The sequence below is a fragment of the Hyperoodon ampullatus genome (genome assembly GCF_949752795.1).
Source record: "Hyperoodon ampullatus genome assembly, chromosome: 7".
Lineage (NCBI taxonomy): Eukaryota > Metazoa > Chordata > Mammalia > Artiodactyla > Ziphiidae > Hyperoodon > Hyperoodon ampullatus.
The window spans coordinates 34,480,064-34,490,146 of NC_136920.1; positions in this window are offsets into that span (position 1 = coordinate 34,480,064).

Genomic DNA, 10,083 nt, shown 5'->3' on the forward strand with positions numbered 1-10,083 from the left:
TAAAATGAATAAACATCTGTGGTTACTAATAGAATTTGTATTTTATAAATAAGGAGACAAAGTCCCAAAGAGGCTAAGTAACTTGCACAAAGTTACAGAACTAGTAAGTAGTAAAGTCAGAGTTTGTATTCATGTGGTCTTACCATTTCATATATCATAGCACATGACAGTCTGGTTCTAGTAATTCTGTATCACACTTGACCAAATCCAATTTATAAAATCTGTTCATGGATCCAGTCTTATTTGAGTCTCAGAGCAAACTTTGAGTTATAATTAGCCCTTTTTATGGATAGTTCTGTTTCATAGAGGTTGATATGTCGAGAGCAGGCTCCACTTCATCACCAGTCTGCAGACTTTTTGTGTAATCTTCTCTTTAACATATAACCGTTGCTCTCATGGAAAAACTGAGAGTTGGAAGCTGCCAGAGTTGAGATTTGATATATTTGTCTGATGTTTACATTTTAATTCCAAATGTCAATGTGAGTGTGTCTGTCATATCTTTTGTTTCTGATCAAAAGTTATTTTTTAATGAAGTCTGAAATCAATGAATTACATAACTTCAAATTACTTGTAAAATGTAAACTTCCTTTCTTCTATAATGGCCCCAAAATCTTTACATCAAGTTAAAACCTACTGGATAAAGAAACAACTAACACTAACTACTTTTTGTAAAGCACGAACAGGGGATGGATTCACTATACGTCTTTGCTGACTAATGCCAGCATTCATTTTTGAGCTCTAGCAAAAACACAAGCATGTTCTTATACCTTTGTTAATAGGCACATTCACTGCCAAAGGAGGAAGTCATCTTATAAATAAATGTGTGATGGTGGGATAGGCATACATTTTTATCTTGTCATGACTTCACAGCATATATTTGCTGTTAAGTAGGAAGCAGAATGGGGAAGAATGATTCCTTGTACTTTCTGTAATTTCTGAGAGAGATCTGGAAAGAGAGAGACTTGTAAAAATATTTGAAAATTACCTAGTCCAATGAATTATGAGCAGCAGAAGTAAATTGGAGAAATGACCAATTGTCTGGCTCACTCAGACCTTAAAACTCTTCCACCCAAAATAATGACATAATGAAAACAACTTGTTTTGGGCTTGAATGATCTGGAAAATGGCATGAGTCTCCACTTCACAATGCAGATTAGACCACAGCATGTAAATATATTTTTCTAGTATCTAGAGCAGGGGTTGGCAAACTTTTTCTGTAAATGAACAAACAGTAAATATTTTAGGTTTGTGGACCATAAAGTCTCTGTTGCACTAATGAACACTGTCATTGTAGTAGGAAAGCAACAACAGACAATAGTAAATGAGTGGTGAAGACTGGTTCAAGATGGCGGAGTAGAAGGACGTGCACCTACTCCCTCTTGCAAGAGAACTGGAATCACAAATAACTGCTGAACAATCATTGGCAGGAAGACACTGGAACAAACCAAAAAAGGTACCCCACATCCAAAGACAAAGGAGAAGCCATAATGAGATGGTACAAGAGGTGCAATCACAATAAAATCAAACCCCCATAAATGCTGGGTGGGTGACTCACAAACTGGAGAACACTTATACCACAGAAGTCCACCCACTCTAGTGAAGGTTCTGAGCCCCACATCAGGCTTCCCAACCTGGGGGTCTGGTAAAGGGAGGAGGAATTCCCAAAGAATCAGACTTTGAAGGCTAGTGGGATTTAATTACAGGACTTTGACAGGACCAGGGAAAACAGAGACTCCATGCTTGGAGGGCACACAAAAAGTAGTATGTGCATCAGGACCGAGGGGAAAGGAGCAATGACCTCACAGAAGACCGAACCAGACCTATCTGCTAGTGTTGGAGGGTGTCCTGCATAGGCAGGGGTTGGATGTGGCTTACCACAAGGACAAGGACACACTGGCAGCAGAAATTCAGGGAAATACTTCTTGGCATGAGCTCTCCTGGAGGCCACCATTAGCCCCACCAAAGAGCCTGTAGCCTCCAGTGCTGGTTCACCTCAGGCCAAACAACCAACAGGGAGGCATCTCAGCCCTACCCATCAGCAGACAAGTGGATTGAAGTTTTACTGAGCTCTGCTCACCAGAGAAACACCCAGCTCTACCCACCACTAGTCCCTCCCATCACGAAGCTTATGCAAGCCTCTTAGATAGCCTCATTCACCAGAGGGCAGACAGAAGAAGCAAGAAGAACTACAATTCTGCAGCCTGTGGAACGAAAATCACATTCACAGAAAGATAGACAAAATGAAAAGGCAGAGGACTATGTACCAGATGAAGGAACAAGATAAAACCCCAGAAAAACAATTAAATGAAGTGGAGATAGGCAACCATCCAGAAAAAGTGAAGATGACCCAGGACCTCAGAAAAAGAATGGAGGCAAAAATTGAGAAGATGCAAGAAATGTTTAACAAAGACATCGAAGAATTAAAGAACAAACAAACAGAGATGAACAATACAATAACTGAAATGAAAAATACACTAGAAGGAAACAACAGCAGGAAAAACTGAGGCTGAAGAATGGATAAGAGACCTGGAAGACAGAATGGTGGAATTCACTGCTGTGGAACAGAATAAAGAAAAAAGAATGAAAAGAAATGAAGACAGCGTAAGAGACATCTGTGAAAACATTACACGTACCAACATTCGCATTATAGGGGTCCCAGGAGGAGAAGAGAGAGAGAAAACACCCGAGAAAATATTTGAAGAGATTGTAGTTGAAAACTTCCCTAACTTGGGAAAGGAAATAGCCACCCAAGTCCATGAAGTGCAGAGAGTCCCAGGCAGGATAAACCCAAGGAAAAACACACTGAGACACATACTAATCAAACTGACAAAAATTAAAGAAAAAGAAAAATTATTAAAAGCAACAAGTATAAAATGACATATAACATACAAGGGAACTCCCATAAGGTTAACAGCTGATTTCTCAGCAGAAACTCTACAAGTCAGAAGGGAGTGGCATGATATATTTAAAGTGATGAAAGGGAAGAACCTACAACCAAGATTACTCTACCCAGCAAGGATCTCATTCAGATTAAACGGAGAAATCAAAAGCTTTACAGACAAGCAAAAGCTAAGAGAATTCAGCACCACCAAACCAGCTCTACAATAAATGCTAAAGGAACTTCTCTAAGTAGGAAACAAAAGTGAAGAAAAGGACCTACACAAACAAAACCAAAACAATTAAGAAAATAGTAATAGGAACATACATATCGATAATTACCTTGAATGTGAATGGATTAAATGCTCCAACCAAAAGACACAAGCTTGCTGAATGGATACAAAAACAAGACCCACATATAGGCTGTTTACAAGAGACCAACTTCAGACCTAGAGACACATACAGACTGAAAGTGAGGGGATGGAAAAAATATTCCATGCAAATGGAAGTCAAAAGAAAGCTGGAGTAGCAATACTCATATCAGGTAAAATAGACTTTAAAATAAAGAATGTTACAAGAGACGAGGAAGGACACAACATAATGATCAAGGGGTCAATCCAAGAAGAAGATATAACAATTCTAAATATTTATGCACTCAACATAGGAGCACGTCAATACATAAGTCAAATGCTAACAGCTACAAAACAGGAAATCAACAGTAATACAATAATAGTGGGGGACTTTAACACCTCACTTATACCAATGGATAGATTATCTAGACAGAAAATTAATAAGGAAACAGGCTTTAAATGACACAATAGACAAGACAAATTTAGTTGATATTTATAGGACATTTGATCTGAAAACAGCAGATTACACTTTCTTCTCAAGTGCACACGGAACATTCTCCAGGGTAGATCACATCTTGGATCACAAATCAAGCCTTGGTAAATTTAAGAAAACTAAAATCATATCAAGCCTCTTTTCTGACCACAATGCTATGACATTAGAATCAAATTACTGGGGAAAAAATGTAAAAAACATAAACACATGGAGGCTAAACAATACATTATTAAATAACCAAGAGATCACTGATAAATCAAAGAGGAAATCACAAAATACCTAGAGATGAATGACAATGAAAATACAATGATGCAAAACCTCTGGGATGTAGATAAAGCAGTTCTAAGAGGGAATTTTATAGCAATACAATCCTACCTCAAGGAACAAGAAAAATCTCAAATACACAATCAAACACTACCCCTAAAGGAACTAGAGAAAGAAGAACAAAGAAAACCCAAAGTTAATAGAAGGAAAGAAATCATAAAATCCAAGCAGAAATAAATTAAATAGAAACAAAGAAAACAGTAGCAAAGATCAATAAAACTAAAAGCTTGTTCTTTGAGAAGATAAACAAAATTGATAAACATTTAACCAGACTCATCAAAAAAAAGAGAGAGAAGTCTCAAATCAATAAAATTAGAAATGAAAAAGGAGAGATTACAATGGACACCACAGAAATACAAAGCATCATAAGAGACTACTACAAGGAACTCTATGCCAATAAAATGGAAAACTTGGAAGAAACGGACAAATTCTTAGAAATGGATAACATTCCAAGACTGAACCAGGAAGAAATAGAAAATAGAAACAGACCAATCACAAGTAATGAAATTGAAATTGTGATTAAAAATCTTCCAACAAACAAAAGTCCAGGGTCAGATGGCTACACAGGTGAATTTTATCAAACATTCAGAGAAGAGCTAACACCCATCCTTCTCAAACTCCTCCAAAAAATTACAGAGGAAGGAATACTCCCAAATACATTCTACAAGGCCACCATCACTCTGATACCAAAACCAGACAAAGATACTACAAAAAAAGAACATTACAGACCAATATCACTGATGAATATAGATGCAAAAATCCTCAACAAAATACTAGCAAACAGAATCCAACAACACATTAAAAGGATCATACACCATGATCAAGTGGGATTTATCCCAGGGATGTAAGGATTCTTCAATCAATCAATGTGATACACCACATTAACAAATTAAGGAATAAAACCATATGATCATCTCAATAGATGCAGAAACAGCTTTTGACAAAATTCAACACCCATGTATGATACAAACTCTCCACAAAGTGGGCAAAAAGGGAACCTACCTCAACATAATAAAGGCCATATGTGACAAACCCATAGCAAACATCATTCTCAATGGTGAAAAACTGAAAGCATTTCCTCTAAGATCAGGAACAAGACAAGGATGTCCACCCTCACCACTATTATTTAACACAGTTTTGGAAGTCTTAGCCATGCCATTCAGAGAAGAAAAAGAAATAAAAGGAATACAAATCAGAGAAGAAGTAGTTAAACTGTCACTGTCTGCAGATGACATGATACTATACATAGAAAATCCCGATATGCCACCAGAAAACTACTAGAGCTAATCAAAGAAACTGGTAAAATTCCAGGATACAAAATTAATGCACAGAAATCTCTTGCATTCTTATAAACTAACAATGAAAGTTCAGAAAGAGAAATTAAGGAAACAATCCCTTTAACCCTGCAACCAAAAGAATAAAATACCTAAGAATAAACCTACTTAAGGAGGCAAAAAACCTGTACCCAGAAAACTATAAGATGCTGATGAAAAAAATCAAAGATGACACAAACAGTTGGAGAGATATACCATGTTCTTGGATTAGAAGAATCAATATTGTGAAAATGACTGTCCTACCCAAAGCAATCTACAGATTCAGTGCAATCCCTATCAAATTACCAATGGCACTTTTTACAGAACTAGAACAAAAAAATCTTAAAATTTGAATGGAGACACAAAAGACCCCGAATAGCCAAAGCAAACTTGAGGGAAATAAACGGAGCTGGAGGAATCAGACTCCCTGACTTCAGACTATATTACAAAGTTACAGTAATCAAGACAATATTGTACTGGCATAAAAACAGAAATATAAATCAATGGAACAAGATAGAAAACCCAGAGATAAACCCACGCACCTCTGGTCAACTAATCTATGCTAAAGGAGGCAAAGATATACAATGGAGAAAAGACAGACTCTTCAATAAGTGGTGCTGGGAAAACTGGACAGCTACATGGAAAAGAATGAAATTAGAACACTCCCTAACACCATACACAAAAGTAAACTCAAAATGGATTAAAGACCTAAATGTAAGACTGGACTCTATAAAACTCTTAAAGGAAAGCATAGGAAGAACACTCTTTGACATAAATCATAGCGAGATCTTTTTTGACCCACCTCCTAGGGAAATGGAAATAAAAGCAAAAATAAACAAATGGGACCTAATGAAACTTAAAAGCTTTTGCACAGCAAAAGAAACTATAAACAAGATGAAAAGGCAAGTCTCAGAATGGGAGAAAATATATGTAAATGAATCAACGGAAAAAGGATTAAATCTCCAAAATATATAAACAGGTCATGCCGCTCAATATTAAGAAACCAAACAACCCAATCAAAATGTGGGTGGAAGACCTAAATAGACATTTCTCCAAAGAAGACATACAGATGGCCAACAGGCACATGAAAAGCTACTCAACATCACTAATTATTAGAGAAATGCAAATCAAAACTACAATGAGCTATCACCTCACACAGGTTAGAATGGGCATCCTCAGAAAATCTACAAACAACAGATGCTTGAGAGGGTGTGGAGAAATGGGGACCCTCTTGCACTGTTGGTGGGAATGTAAATTGATACAGCCACTATGGAGAACAGTATGGAGGTTCCTTAAAAAACTAAAAATAGAATTACCATATGACCCAGTAATCCCACTACTGGGGTTATACCCAGAGAAAACCATAATTCAAAAAGACACATGCACCCTAATGTTCACTGTAACACTATTTACAATAGCCAGGTCATGGAAGCAACCTAAATGCCCATAGAGAAACGTATGGATAAGGAAGATGTGGTACATATGTACAATGGAATAATACTTAGCCATAAAAAGGAACGAAATTGGGTTATTTGTAGAGATATGGATGGACCTAGAGACTGTTATACAGAGTGAAGTAAGTCAGAAAGAGAAAAACAAATATCATGACCCAACTGTTAAATAGAGCATTTCCAAGGTGAACACATATCCTAACACAGCTTTTTTACCAGCTTTTGATGATAGCCAATTCCTCCTTTCCCTCCCCACCCCAAGATGTGTGAGCAACTGCTAATGAAAAGCAGTAAACAGCCACTTGGGCTATAGCATTTTCAACTCCACTCCAAGGTGAAGATTCCAATTACATTCGAGACTTAAGTTCTCTCAATTTTCTCCTAACAAAAGTTCCTGAGTCCAGTTATTTACAATATTACAGCCTTAGCAGTGCAGTACCTACAACTCATCTTTGTCTGCTGGTTCCTCATCACTGGTTGGGGGAGGGCCTTCACTTCCATAGAGTTTGCTGATAATTGGCTGAACAATTTCTTCTAGCTCCTTCTTTTTAGCTTTGAAATCTTCGATGTCAGCATTTTGGTGGCTTTCCAGCCACTCAATCTTTTCTTCTATGGCTTTTTCCATGGTCTCCTTATCTTCAGAGGAATGTTTACCTCCCAGCATATATGTGGAATCTAGAAAAATGGTACAGATGAACTGATTTGCAAGGCAGAAATTGAGACACAGATGTAGAGAACAAATGTATGGACACCAAGGAGGGAAAGCGGGGTGGGGGGGTGGTGGTAGGATGAACTGGGAGATTGAGATTGACATGTATACACTAATATGCATACAATAGATAACTAATAAGAACCTGCTGTATAAAAATAGATAAAATTAAATTAAAAACATAAAAAATAAAATGCAATTAAAAAAAGGTAAAACAACAACAACAAAAAAAAGTAAATGAGAGGGCAGGGCTGTGTTCCAGTAACATTTTATTTATAATGACAAGCAAGTCAAACAAGGGTGGAATTTGGCCTGAGGGACATAGTTTGCCAATCTGTTGTCTAAAACTACTGGCTCCAAAACACCATCACTACCAACAATTTTGAATATAGAGTCTGTATATACACATAAGATGTTCATATGTATGTGTGCAGGTATATAATAATGTCTCTGATGATGGATGTCTTATTCAAATCTAATTTAGCAAACTCAAATAATTCTAGACTGTTTTGCATTATCAAATTAATTTTATCATTTAGGTGTCATATCAATGTCTTGAGGCAGGAAGGGTAAGCATTATTATTATATGCACTTTCATTCTGTAGATGAAACTAAAGCACAGGCTAATTAGTGGAACTTGAACCAGGTCTTCCAAAACCCAACCATGGGTTTACTTCTCTGAGTGATTTAAAACATATTTTAAAACATATATATTTTTTGTCCTCCCTAAAATAAGTTTATGCTCAGATTTTACAACGTTATCTTTTAGGAAAAATAGATAGTGCCTGCACCTAAATCTGGAATCAGAGTAGCATATAACTAAATTTTATATTAGTTTATATTTCCTAAGATATAGAGTTCAAAGGTTTTGTTTACAGCATCATCAACATGGACTTTATTATATCTCTGTCTGGAAGATCAAACACCCTTCTCCACAGAAGACAAGGATTGGGTTCTTACAGTAGTCATTCAAAGCTTTCTTTGCCTTTTTTTATTGGTCAAAGGGAGGCTCAGAACTGACTTAGTCAGTTGGAACTGTATAGAACTGAATTACTCCAAAGAAGAAAATGGGAGAATTTTTATTTGATTAGTTGGTTGATAGATTTTACTCCTCAGGAGAAAGAGAGAGGAAGAAAGAAAAGAAGAGAGAGGATGACTAACCAAAGTGTAAAATGGCAGAAAACAAAACAAAACCCTTTTAAGAGAAGGGATGGATGGTACTCAGTTTCAAGTTGTTTGCATGTGGTTATGTAAACAACCCTCCCACCCTCATCTTCCCAAAGCTTTAGTAAATTCTGCTCCACGTTTAAAGCCCTAGTGCAACTTTATGAGTGTGAATCAAGAAGAGAAAGCAGTATTCCCATTTTGGGTGGTGCTGTCTGATGCTCTGTGGACAGAAAAGAAAAACCCACATTTGGATTAAATGCCCACTCTCTGAGAATGAATCACTTTCCCAGTTGGAAGGGGCCAAAAATAATCAACTTGCCACCAAGTGGCTTATAGATCTACTTGAGTAACAGTGTTACTTCAGAGGCCACCCTAAGGGAGGCTGTATTGCAGCCACTGTCCATTTTTGTTTTCCATTACATACCAAGTTGACCGATCCTTAAACCAAACTTGGTTCTGCCTATACTCAATCCTGAATAAAAAATAGTTCTGGCTTCTAATGGATTTCAGTTGGAACTACTGCCTGGCTTTATGACTTGGTCCATCCATCCAGTTTATGATGAGAAGTTCCAAAAATATCCAACATTTCTGTCTCTACCAGGGTTCAGGACCCAGGAGTCTACGTGTTGATTCTCTCACAGGGGTCTGACACAAATTCTTTAGTACATCGTTTTCCACCAATGACATCTCCAATGACATCTTTTTACTCAGCCTTAAAAAGAAACGAAATTGAGCTATTTGTAATGAGGTGGATAGACCTAGAGTCTACTTACAGAGTGAAGTAAGTCAGAAAGAGAAAGACAAATACCATATGCTAACACATATATATGGAATTTAAGGAAAAAAAGTCATGAAGAACCTAGGGGTAAAACAGGAATAAAGACACAGACTTACTTGAGAATGGACTTGAGGATATGGGGAGGGGGAAGGGTAAGCTTTGACAAAGCGAGAGAGAGGCATGGACATATATACACTACCAAACGTAAGGTAGATAGATAGTGGGAAGCAGCCGCATAGCACAGGGAGATCAGCTTGGTGCTTTGTGACCGCCTGGAGGGGTGGGATAGGGAGGGTGGGAAGGAGGGAGAAGCAAGAGAGAAGCGATATGGGAACAGATGTATATGTATAACTGATTCACTTTGTTGTAAAGCAGAAACTAATACACCATTATGAAGCAATTATACTCCAATAAAGTTGTAAAAAAAAATACACAAGCATATATACTGTACTTCACTTTATTGCACTTTGCAGATATTGCACTTTTTACACATTGAAGGTTTGTGGCCACCCTGAGTTGAGCAGGTCTATTGGCACCGTTTTAGCACTTGCTCACTTCATGTCTCTGTGTCACATGTTGGTAATTCTCAAAATATTTCAAACCTTTTATTATTACTATAAT